The sequence below is a fragment of the Protopterus annectens genome, chromosome 10.part0 (assembly GCF_019279795.1).
Source record: "Protopterus annectens isolate FY-2018-M chromosome 10.part0, PAN1.0, whole genome shotgun sequence".
In the NCBI taxonomy this organism is placed as follows: Eukaryota; Metazoa; Chordata; order Ceratodontiformes; family Protopteridae; genus Protopterus; species Protopterus annectens.
In genome coordinates, this window is record NC_056744.1 from 1,714,414,569 (window position 1) to 1,714,424,339 (window position 9,771).

Sequence of the window (9,771 nt, forward strand, 5' to 3'; positions counted from 1 at the left end):
AGCCCCTGCCCCACTGCAGTGCGACCATGGAGTAAGAATATTAAGTAAGGGGGGTTGTGGGGGGCACAGCCCCCCACATTGGAGGATGTGGGGGTGTAGCCCCCCCATATAATTGAAGTGTATTCACTGTTATATAAAGGTGTATCCATTAAAAATACATTGATATATATGCATTCGGGAAAAACTATTTGCAAAATGTGGGGGCTACACCCCCCACACACCCCCTTATTTATTATTCTCACTCCAGGTTCGCACTGCAGTGGGGCAGGGGCTATATTTAATTTTCGACCAAAGGAAATTCGACCAAATGTGCTTTCAGTCAAATGAGCTTTCAGTGAATTGAGCTGCCTGAAATCATCTTTGACCAAGTGTAATTCGACCAAATAAAATAGACCCATATATATATATATATATATATATATATATATACACACACACACACACACACACACACACACACACACACACACACACACACACACACATATATAAATATGTGCATGTGTGTGTATGTGTGTGTGTATATATATATATATATATATATATATATATATATATATATACCTATACACACCTGCACACGCTCGTACACATTTGTTTATTTGGATTTATTTATTTACTGGGGTAGAGCACTGATTGATACTGACAAATTGCAGTCTCAGCCCAGGTTAGAGTATGCAAGTTGTGCAGCCTGGACATGCAAAAGTACACATAGACAGAAATTACAACATGATGCTCTTTGAACAAGCTTGCTTTTAGTCTATTTTTGAAGCTGTCTAATGAGTCTTCTTATGGGATTTCATTTGACAGATGATTCTTTACTGCTGGGACCAATTGAAAGAAGGTTCTTTCACCAGAAGTGGTGTTGAATTTTGATCTAACTAGGGATATGGCATTATCAACATTGCCTGTTAGGGAGTAACTTTGTTTTCTGATTTCTAGTTTGGACCTCAGTGGTGGGCAATGTCCTTGAGTGAGAGTTTTGAAAGTTGGACAGGAAAAAAGAAAGGTTGCCCCATTCACTGACTAGTAATCATTTACAGTGCTCCAATAGGTGGCATTGGTGGATTCTTTGGTCAGAAAGGCAAATGAATCTGTATATTTTTCTGATTGCTGTTCATAGTTTTTTTGAGCACTTCAACTACAGTAGAATCTTATTAAAGTTAGTCCTTATTCCAGTTTGGATATTAATACATTTTAGGCTAAGGCTTTGTTTGTTGGAGTTAGCAGACTAGAGATCTACAGCAGAGTTTGAGTTGGGTAAGGGTTTTGGTAATGGTGTTGTCAATGCATTTGCTGAAGGAATATGAGGTGTCTAAGGTAAATTCTACATATTTTGCATTATACATACATTATATTGGCAAGGAGTAATGATATTATACCAGTAACTAGTCATATCATTATACCAGTAAGGAGTCATGACGTTATACCAGTAATGATTCATGACATTATAGCTGTAATGAGTCATGACATTATACCAGTAATGAGTCATGATATTATATTGGTAAGGAGTCATGACATTATACCAGTAACTAGTCATATCATTATACCAGTAAGGAGTCATGACATTATACCAGTAAGGAGTCATGATGTTATACCAGTAACGAGTCATGGCATTATACCAGTAACGAGTCATGACATTATAGTAATAAGGAGTCATGACATTATACCAGTAAGGAGTCATGAGATTATACCAGTAATGAGTCACAATATTATACCAGTAATGAGTCATGACAGTATACCAGTAAGAAGTCATGACATTAAACTGTTGGTAAACCAGACAGCAAGTCAGAGCCACTGCTTAAGGTTTATTTAATCCTCTATATACCTGATCATTTTTTGTAAACATGATTTGAAAATGATAGCTAATAGAAATAATCATTTTTACTGTTAAATTATATTAATCATTTAAACAGCCTGAGAAAGATCATGAATGCTGTGTAAACTGTGTGTTGACTCTACTGAACACATGGATTTGTTCCTGCCAAAGCCCAGCCTAACTGTCTTACTGTGTTACACCAATCCACTTGCCCATCCTCTCTCTATTACCTCTAGTATTTTAAGCACAACACAATTTAATATTTTGATGTCCTTTCTGTTCTACGTATCTACTGCCATCATCTGCTCTACTTGCTTGTATTCTTTTTTCATATTTCTTTACACCAGAGCTTGCTCAGTTTGTTCTATCTTGTACTGTATTCTAAGATGTTTATCTAACTTTAATAACAACCATTGACTTCTAGTATCACATGCTAATATCTGCCTAATATCTAGTATCTGCCTGGCTGATTTATTCATTTTTGTACTGTATTTGAGATTTTATTGATATCTAGATTTACCTCTGTAATAGAGTGTGTCTTGTATTTGAAGCTTTCTGTACTTACTGTTCTTTCTACTTTGATGAGTATTCTGTATGGAGCTTTTCTCCCTAGGCCTCTGCTAAAAATGGGAAACAGTTAATGCTGCAAATGCAATGTGTCTGGTTCTTCAGTTCAATCACCAGTTGGGTGCCTTCTTTGCACAGTCTGATTGTCCCCTTCATGTCTGAAAGATGTTTTGTTGGGTTCTCAGGCTTCTGCCCACATCCCAAAGATTTGCAGTCCTTCAAACTGCCAGTAGATGTTTATGTATGGTGTACATTTGTTTGCATCCTACAATGGGCTGGTGTCCCTTCCAGGATTTTTTCTCTGCCTTCCACATGCTCCTTGCTGGCATATTCTGTGATTTCTCCACAGGACTGAATTAATCCTTCTGATTTCCTCAACTCCCAGAGGCTGTTGTAAAGTTGTATAAGTAGCTATTCAAGGGACTATAGGTTCATAGGTAAGAACACAGGCTAATTGCCCTTATAGGCAATTTCAAGCCTAGCCACTTTCCCTTTTTTTGCTATAATTAACCTATCCCATTTGTTTAGAGATTGGCCTTATACATCCCATAGTTGATAATAATATATTACCCCTAATGAGAATAATTGGGATCACACCATAAATAATTTGAGGGGACCCATGCATGAGATAAAGCAATCAGGAGGTGCTTCTTTCATTTGTAGTAGAGGGGGCAGTTATAGAGTAAATTTTCTGTTTCATATCCATAGATTGATGTTTCACTTTAATACTGAGAGGGCTGAACTTTGTTTTATGTGTATCGGGAGTCTGTTCCAGAGCAGACATATCCTCTGTAAGATATACCTGTCCCTCCAATCCTTTCTGTTGATCTTGCAGAAGAGACTCAGATCGCTAAACTGGGTATTTCTGATGCCATTTGACTTGCTGATGTGCAGTGAATCCATAAGTATTGTATTGGAGAATGCTTTGCATGCCAGATGCAAATCACCTGTTAGCAGTCTGTAGGATACCAAGTATAGTGACAGGGCTTTGAGTTTGTCCATGTAGAACATGCTGTTTAGGTCTTGTATCATTTTAGTAAGGGGTCTCTGTGGGAATTCCAATTGTTGCATGTGTATAGAAAGATACAAGCCAAAAGGAGCATTACATTCAATGACTGGCCTAATGAAGGCAGAGCAAAGGGGGACAATGACATGCCTCGATCTAGAAACAATCCCTTTGTTTATTAGCTGTGCAATATAGGACCTTCTTACTATAATGGACACATATTGACCAAAGGTTAGGTCACGGTCCATAAAAGTTCTCAAGTCCTGAACAACTGGGTCAACTCTTACGGTGTATTGAAAATGTGGTAGTTGCCACTGCCTGTGGCAACGGGCCTCATAACACACCTGGAGAGGCATTAATTACACATTAACACACACCCTGTTGGGCATTATTGCTTGCTTATTATGCACGTGCAATGGCCAGTCCATGGAAAACTGTCTTACATGAAACCAGTCTGTGGCATAAAAAAGTTTGGAGACTACTGATGTAGAGGATCCCAGAAAGTACTAATATACATAAGACATGACTATAAGCCTATGCAGCATTTTTAAATAGAGGATCCCAAAAATTATTAAAAACATAAGCGTGACTATAAGCCTACAGAGCAGTATTACATAGAGGATCCCAGAACATCAGAATGTACTAAGATACATAAGGCATGACTATAAGCCTTGTGACAAAGGGAGATACTACCAGCACAGCTATCTGGAATTTTGTAAATAATTATATGTCATTTGTAAATATCAACATGATTTATATAAGATGCTTGTATAACAACTGTATTAGAACTGTATGTCCTGTGTATATCAAACTGGTTCATACAGACATGCGTTTTAAAGGTATTTTATAAAGTGTTTGTGTTTGAAATGCATCCACAGTTGCCCTACTGGAAGAGAACAGAAATGTACATGCACTATAGTTAACTGCATAAATGTATATATTTTAACAGTGGAAACTGGAATACAAATGGTTAACTTCAGGAAAATAGCTGAAATTAAATTACTTTGTAGGCTATGCAATAAAAGATGGTATCTTTTAGTTTTCAATGCACAGAGTTTGTGTTGAGAAGCTTTCTGTATTGTTTTTAGGTTGAACTAATTACTAGTCTTGAAATCATCAAGGAATGCAATTGTTTTATGACTTTCAGTATTTTCCAAAGATCTGAGCTCTATCCATTTTTACAGGTAGATGCTAAATACTGCCAGCTTCCAGGAGTGGGGGTTTCACCTGGGAACTAGGAGTCAGATGACAAGAAATGATATAATTCTGCATTCTACAATATTACTGCTGGGATAGCTTGCAGAATGACATCATTCTGCTGGGATAGCTTGCAGAATGACGCCATTCTGCAAGCTATCCCAGCAGTAATATTGTAGACATTAATTTGAGAAGTCTCTAAGTGAGACAGAGCATTCTGTATTCTGTCTTGGACCTGACAACAACTAGAAGATTCATTCACCACATCTGTCTTGCTCTAATGAAGTAAGTTTCTAGGGAACAGTATAATGCTCCTAGATGCAGTCAGGAATATAATAAAGCTTAGTTTAAATGTTTTTTTCTTTATTTGTGTGAGCCTATACTGCAATGTTATTTTAAATATTTCCTGCAGCTTTGCACTCTGATGTCACTTTTACTATTTATTATAAAATATATTTAAACTGTTTTATTGTGGCTGATCTTTGGTAGTCATAATTAAGTTTTGAGAGTCCTTACACATTTATGTGGTGACACTGTGTGGGCCACTCCTAATAGCTTTGCTCTTGGTCAAACTACCATTTGTGTTAATATTAATATTACACAGTAAGATTGGATGCCTTTTGTCAGGATTCAGTGGAGTAGATATTGAACTCCTGTAGCCTGTAAACAGTGGTCACTAAAGAAGGTGTTTATACCATTAAGCAGCCACATGGTATGCATTCAGAATTTCATATCACAATAGTTTTATTTATTTTTTGTTAGCTTAGTTAGTCAGGGAGAGCAGGCAAGGATGTCAGCAGAGGATTATGGCAAGCTGATAAGGAACCAGTTGGCTGAGATGTGCCAAGCCAAAGGATTGGGGCATGCCAACCTGACTAAAGGAAAAATTATTGCAAACTTAACCACAGATGCATCACAGACCAGCAACCAGGAAGACAGCCAGACTGGCCTCGGGGATGTGCAACTCTCAGAAAATAGACAGTTCAATTTTGCCTCAGAGGACTTAAAAATCTGTCTGGAGTTAAAGAGACTTGATCTGGAGGTGAAACAGTTGGAACAAATGCTCTCCACATACTAAACTGGCTTGAACTGCCCAACTATCTCTCCTACATCCAACATACTTATGCACATAAACTCATCTTAAAACCCTTTCTCTGTCCCTCTCTCACCTCCACTCTCAAAATGCAGCAACCAGACAGATTACTCGGGTCCAACAATCAGAACCTGCTTGAACTATACAAACCTGTACGCACTTCTGGCAAACATCTGCTATCCTTCTCTTTAGCAAGGCTCTGGAATTCCCTTCCACCACAAATTCGTACCACCAATAACCACTCTTCCTTCAAGACCCTACTCCATTCCCACCTCTCATCTCACTTGGAATGTTCATGCCCTCACCCCTCCTGATTTCCCCCACAACTCTCCTCACTTTCTTCCTGCCTCTCTTATACATTTCCCACTCTGTCACTTACTACAACCTTGATCCCCACTTAGTACTTATTCTACCTTTAAGCCAATTACCTCCTCATACTTTCTACTCCTACACCCCATCCTCCTATCACTCTACCTCTCAACCATGCCGAATTCCTCGGCCACAAATTTCTGATTGGCTCCCTTATTCCCGATTATTTCCCGGCCTTTTTAAAAATATTTTTCCCTAGGCAATTTTCCTCTGACATCATGAGCAGCCTGTCAGAATTCAGCTCGAGAGGTGTGACTGCCGACTCATTGGCTTTTGTTTATGTTTGGGCAGACAGCAGCAACGTGCATCTCTGACTTCAGGTGCAGCAGCTATCCTAAAGGCAAGTGCTTCTTTCAAGCAGACGGAGACAGCAGGTGAGTCAGTTTAGAGAGGGTTGGGCTCAGGGACTGGACACTACAGAGCGGAATTATGAGAGAGTGGCAACACACCCAGCCAGATTTGAATTATTAGAAAGGTGTGTCTGTGTGTGTGTGTGTGTGTGTGTGTGTGTGTGTGTGTGTGTGTGTGTGTGTGTGTGTGTGTGTGTGTGTGTGTGTGTGTGTGTGTGTAATGCCCCAGGTAGGTATGCCTGGTAGTTAGAGTTAATCAGGCTCAAACCCTGTACCTTAGGTACAAGGAGCAAGAGCCTGAGTTTTCTACCCATACCACCACGTCTGATTGAAGGAGTTGTGGCTCTCAAGTTGTACAAATTCACAGAATGTCTGGAATGTTTGGCTCATATCTTTGATCTGTTCCTCTTAAAATTCAGATGTTGTAGTGGTGCAGCGGTAGTGTTGTTGCCTCACAGCAAGAGGTTCTCTGGTTTGATTCTTGGCTGAAGTGCCTGCTGTGTGAAGTCTGCATGCCTTCCCCATGTTTGTGTGGGTTTTCTCTGTGTCCTTTGGTTTCCTCCCATGATACAACGACATGTGTCTGGATCCTCAGCTGAAAATCGGTTTTGTTCCAAGTTGGACATTCCTGGTAAACAAATGTTAAATAAAAATAAAATTTGTGGTTTTGTAGCAAATCAGTGAGAACTGAATTCACTAAATAATAACAGCCATTTAAGTTTCAGTCTTCCTATCTTTCAGGAAACACATGGTAACACAACATTTTATTCTAACAACTTTCTAACATTATATGTTTAAAATGTGTCCATGGTTTTGGGCCTTTGTCCTCCACCCCACACATTTGGCTTTTTCCTGATTGCTTGTGCTGCATAGTTCTTCAGCCAAAGAGAAGTTTAGTGCTGCTTATGCAAAGTCTGCTTGCATTGTTAGTAGCACAACAGGCAGTATACTTGCTTTTGTTCCAGAAGGCTGTGGGTTCTACTCCCACAATATGTAGACGGATTGCTGATACTGTACTGTGGTGTACTTTTAAAGGGAGTGGATGCTGCAGTCCTGAGAATGTCTTCCTTTGGTGGAGATACCTAGTAACTATGAACCCGTTATCAGTTTGCCATCCATTTCCTATTGAAATATTGCTAGCTTATCATTTTTTTAATATAGCATAGGCAATTTATTCTTCAAGGGCAACAGGCACTTTACTTGTAGATGAAACAATGAAATATAAAGTTGTTTGCTAGCAGCAACCTCTTCATTAGTTACAGATCTCTTTAATATGGAATTATTTAGATGACTTTTACTTCTGCAGAGATTGTGCATATTTACTGATACTGGTGGACTGTAGAAATCTGAGTAGACTTTTATGATGGAAATGTTCTGAACTGGACAGTTTTGCCATTATTGGCTCATGCATTCTGTTTCATTGCTTCCTGGAAAAATCTTCAAACCACTAAATTTAAAACCAGCTCTAAAAAGTGTGCTGTATTATACAAGGAATATAATTTAAAACAGTCAGGAAAGTGTATCAAAGAACACATTTATGTTTCATGTGCATGGGGCTTACAATTTGAAAACAGCCTAAATGTAATCTTTATTCACCACTGGCCAGATGCATTTTCTTTGAATATGGGTTTCAATGCTGTTTCAATGAATGTGTGTTTCAATCAAGGACATAGAAGTTTTAATATTAAGTCTATTTTCATTGTGAGACTGTATTGCTTTGTTTAGCAGATGTCTATTGGAGTTTGTGCTATAAAATGTAAAATAAAAGTTTTAAATGAAATCCAGATAATCATTGTAGAAGTAAAGGAGTATGCACATTAGCCAAGTAATGGGATATTGGAATGGCTGCAGGGAAACTCTGGGGCTATAGTTTGGTTGTTTATTCTTCAATTTGTGTTTGAAAGTTGGTATCCCACAATTCCACTAGAGGGGGTGGGGTTATATAATTATGTATGTAAATGTTATGTTAATTAGCATACAGATTTGTACCTATTTCTCATGGGCCTTTGTCCAGATTTTTGATATTTCCAGGTTCAGAGGAATTCCCTGAACTTTCCCTCTTTTTTTCTTGCTGGTGCATGTTACACCATATTAGTTTAAGAAAATATATATTTTTTCATTTTTGTAATAACATTTTCATTTTTTGTATACTATTATGTTTTAAAACTATGTAATACCTTTTCTTGGTATAATGTCTAATTTTTAACCATGTTGGAGCTTTTCTCCCCAAGTCTTCACTGAAAATGTGTTTTTTTAGCCTAATGGACTATCCTGGTAAACAAACTGTAAATAAATAAAAATAAATAAATAAACTAGAATCAGCAGAGAGACTGCAGCGTTTGGAGGCTGAGGAAAAGGAAAAACAGATGGTTTTAGAATCAGCAGAGAGACTAAGACATCTGGAAGCTCAAGAAAATGAGATGCAGACGCAACATGAAAAAGAAATGCTGACTCTTTGCCAGGGTCATGGAGGTAATGGGGAATGGAGTAACCAAATTCCAGAAGCAATAAAGGTCAATAAATTTCTTCCACAATTTACAAAGGGTGATAATTTTGATAGTTCTATTCATATGTTTGAAAGGGTATGTAAACAGTATAATGTTGACCAAGGGCTCTGGGTACCGTTCCTGAACCCCCTTACTCCAAGGTAAAGATGTAACAGTTGTTTCTAAATTATCTGATACTGATGGCTTAAATTATAATACAGTTAAAAATTGTTTATTAGTGTGTTTTAAGTTAACACCTGAAGCTTATGAAAAAAAGCTTCATGAGCACAGGTGCAAGGCAGATAAAAGTGTGTTTATGTTGCTGATTTAAGCACTTATTTTCAAAGGTGGGTGAGTGAGTGTCAGGTCACCACTTTTAAAGGGCTGGCAGACCTTTTGGTGAGGGAACAAGCCCTTATCACTTTGCCTGAGGACATGAGAATCTGGTTGGCAGATAAGGAATGCAATGCCACAGATGAGTTGGGAAAAAGGAGACCTATACCTAGCAAGCAGGGCATCACTGCACAGGACAGGGATACCCACTGCTGCTCATGCGTCTAAGGGAACCCATGGTGGGCAGACTAAACCACCCCAACAGAGTCCACCGGTAACAGGGGAAGCCACTAGTTCAGGTACATGGCCAGGATCAAGGGTTAAATGTTTTAAATGTAAGCAGTGGGGCCATGAAGCATATAGATGTTCACAGAGGCAAGGTGGGAAACAAAAGATAGGGGAGCCAGTGAGTGAGAATGACAGAATGCCAGCGGTAAGTTGTCTGGAGACAGCAAGGGTACCAAACTGCCACAAGAGATTATATCCTATCTTAGTAGATGGGAAATAGGCCACTGCCAGCAGACCTAACCATTGTGAAGCCAGCAATGGTT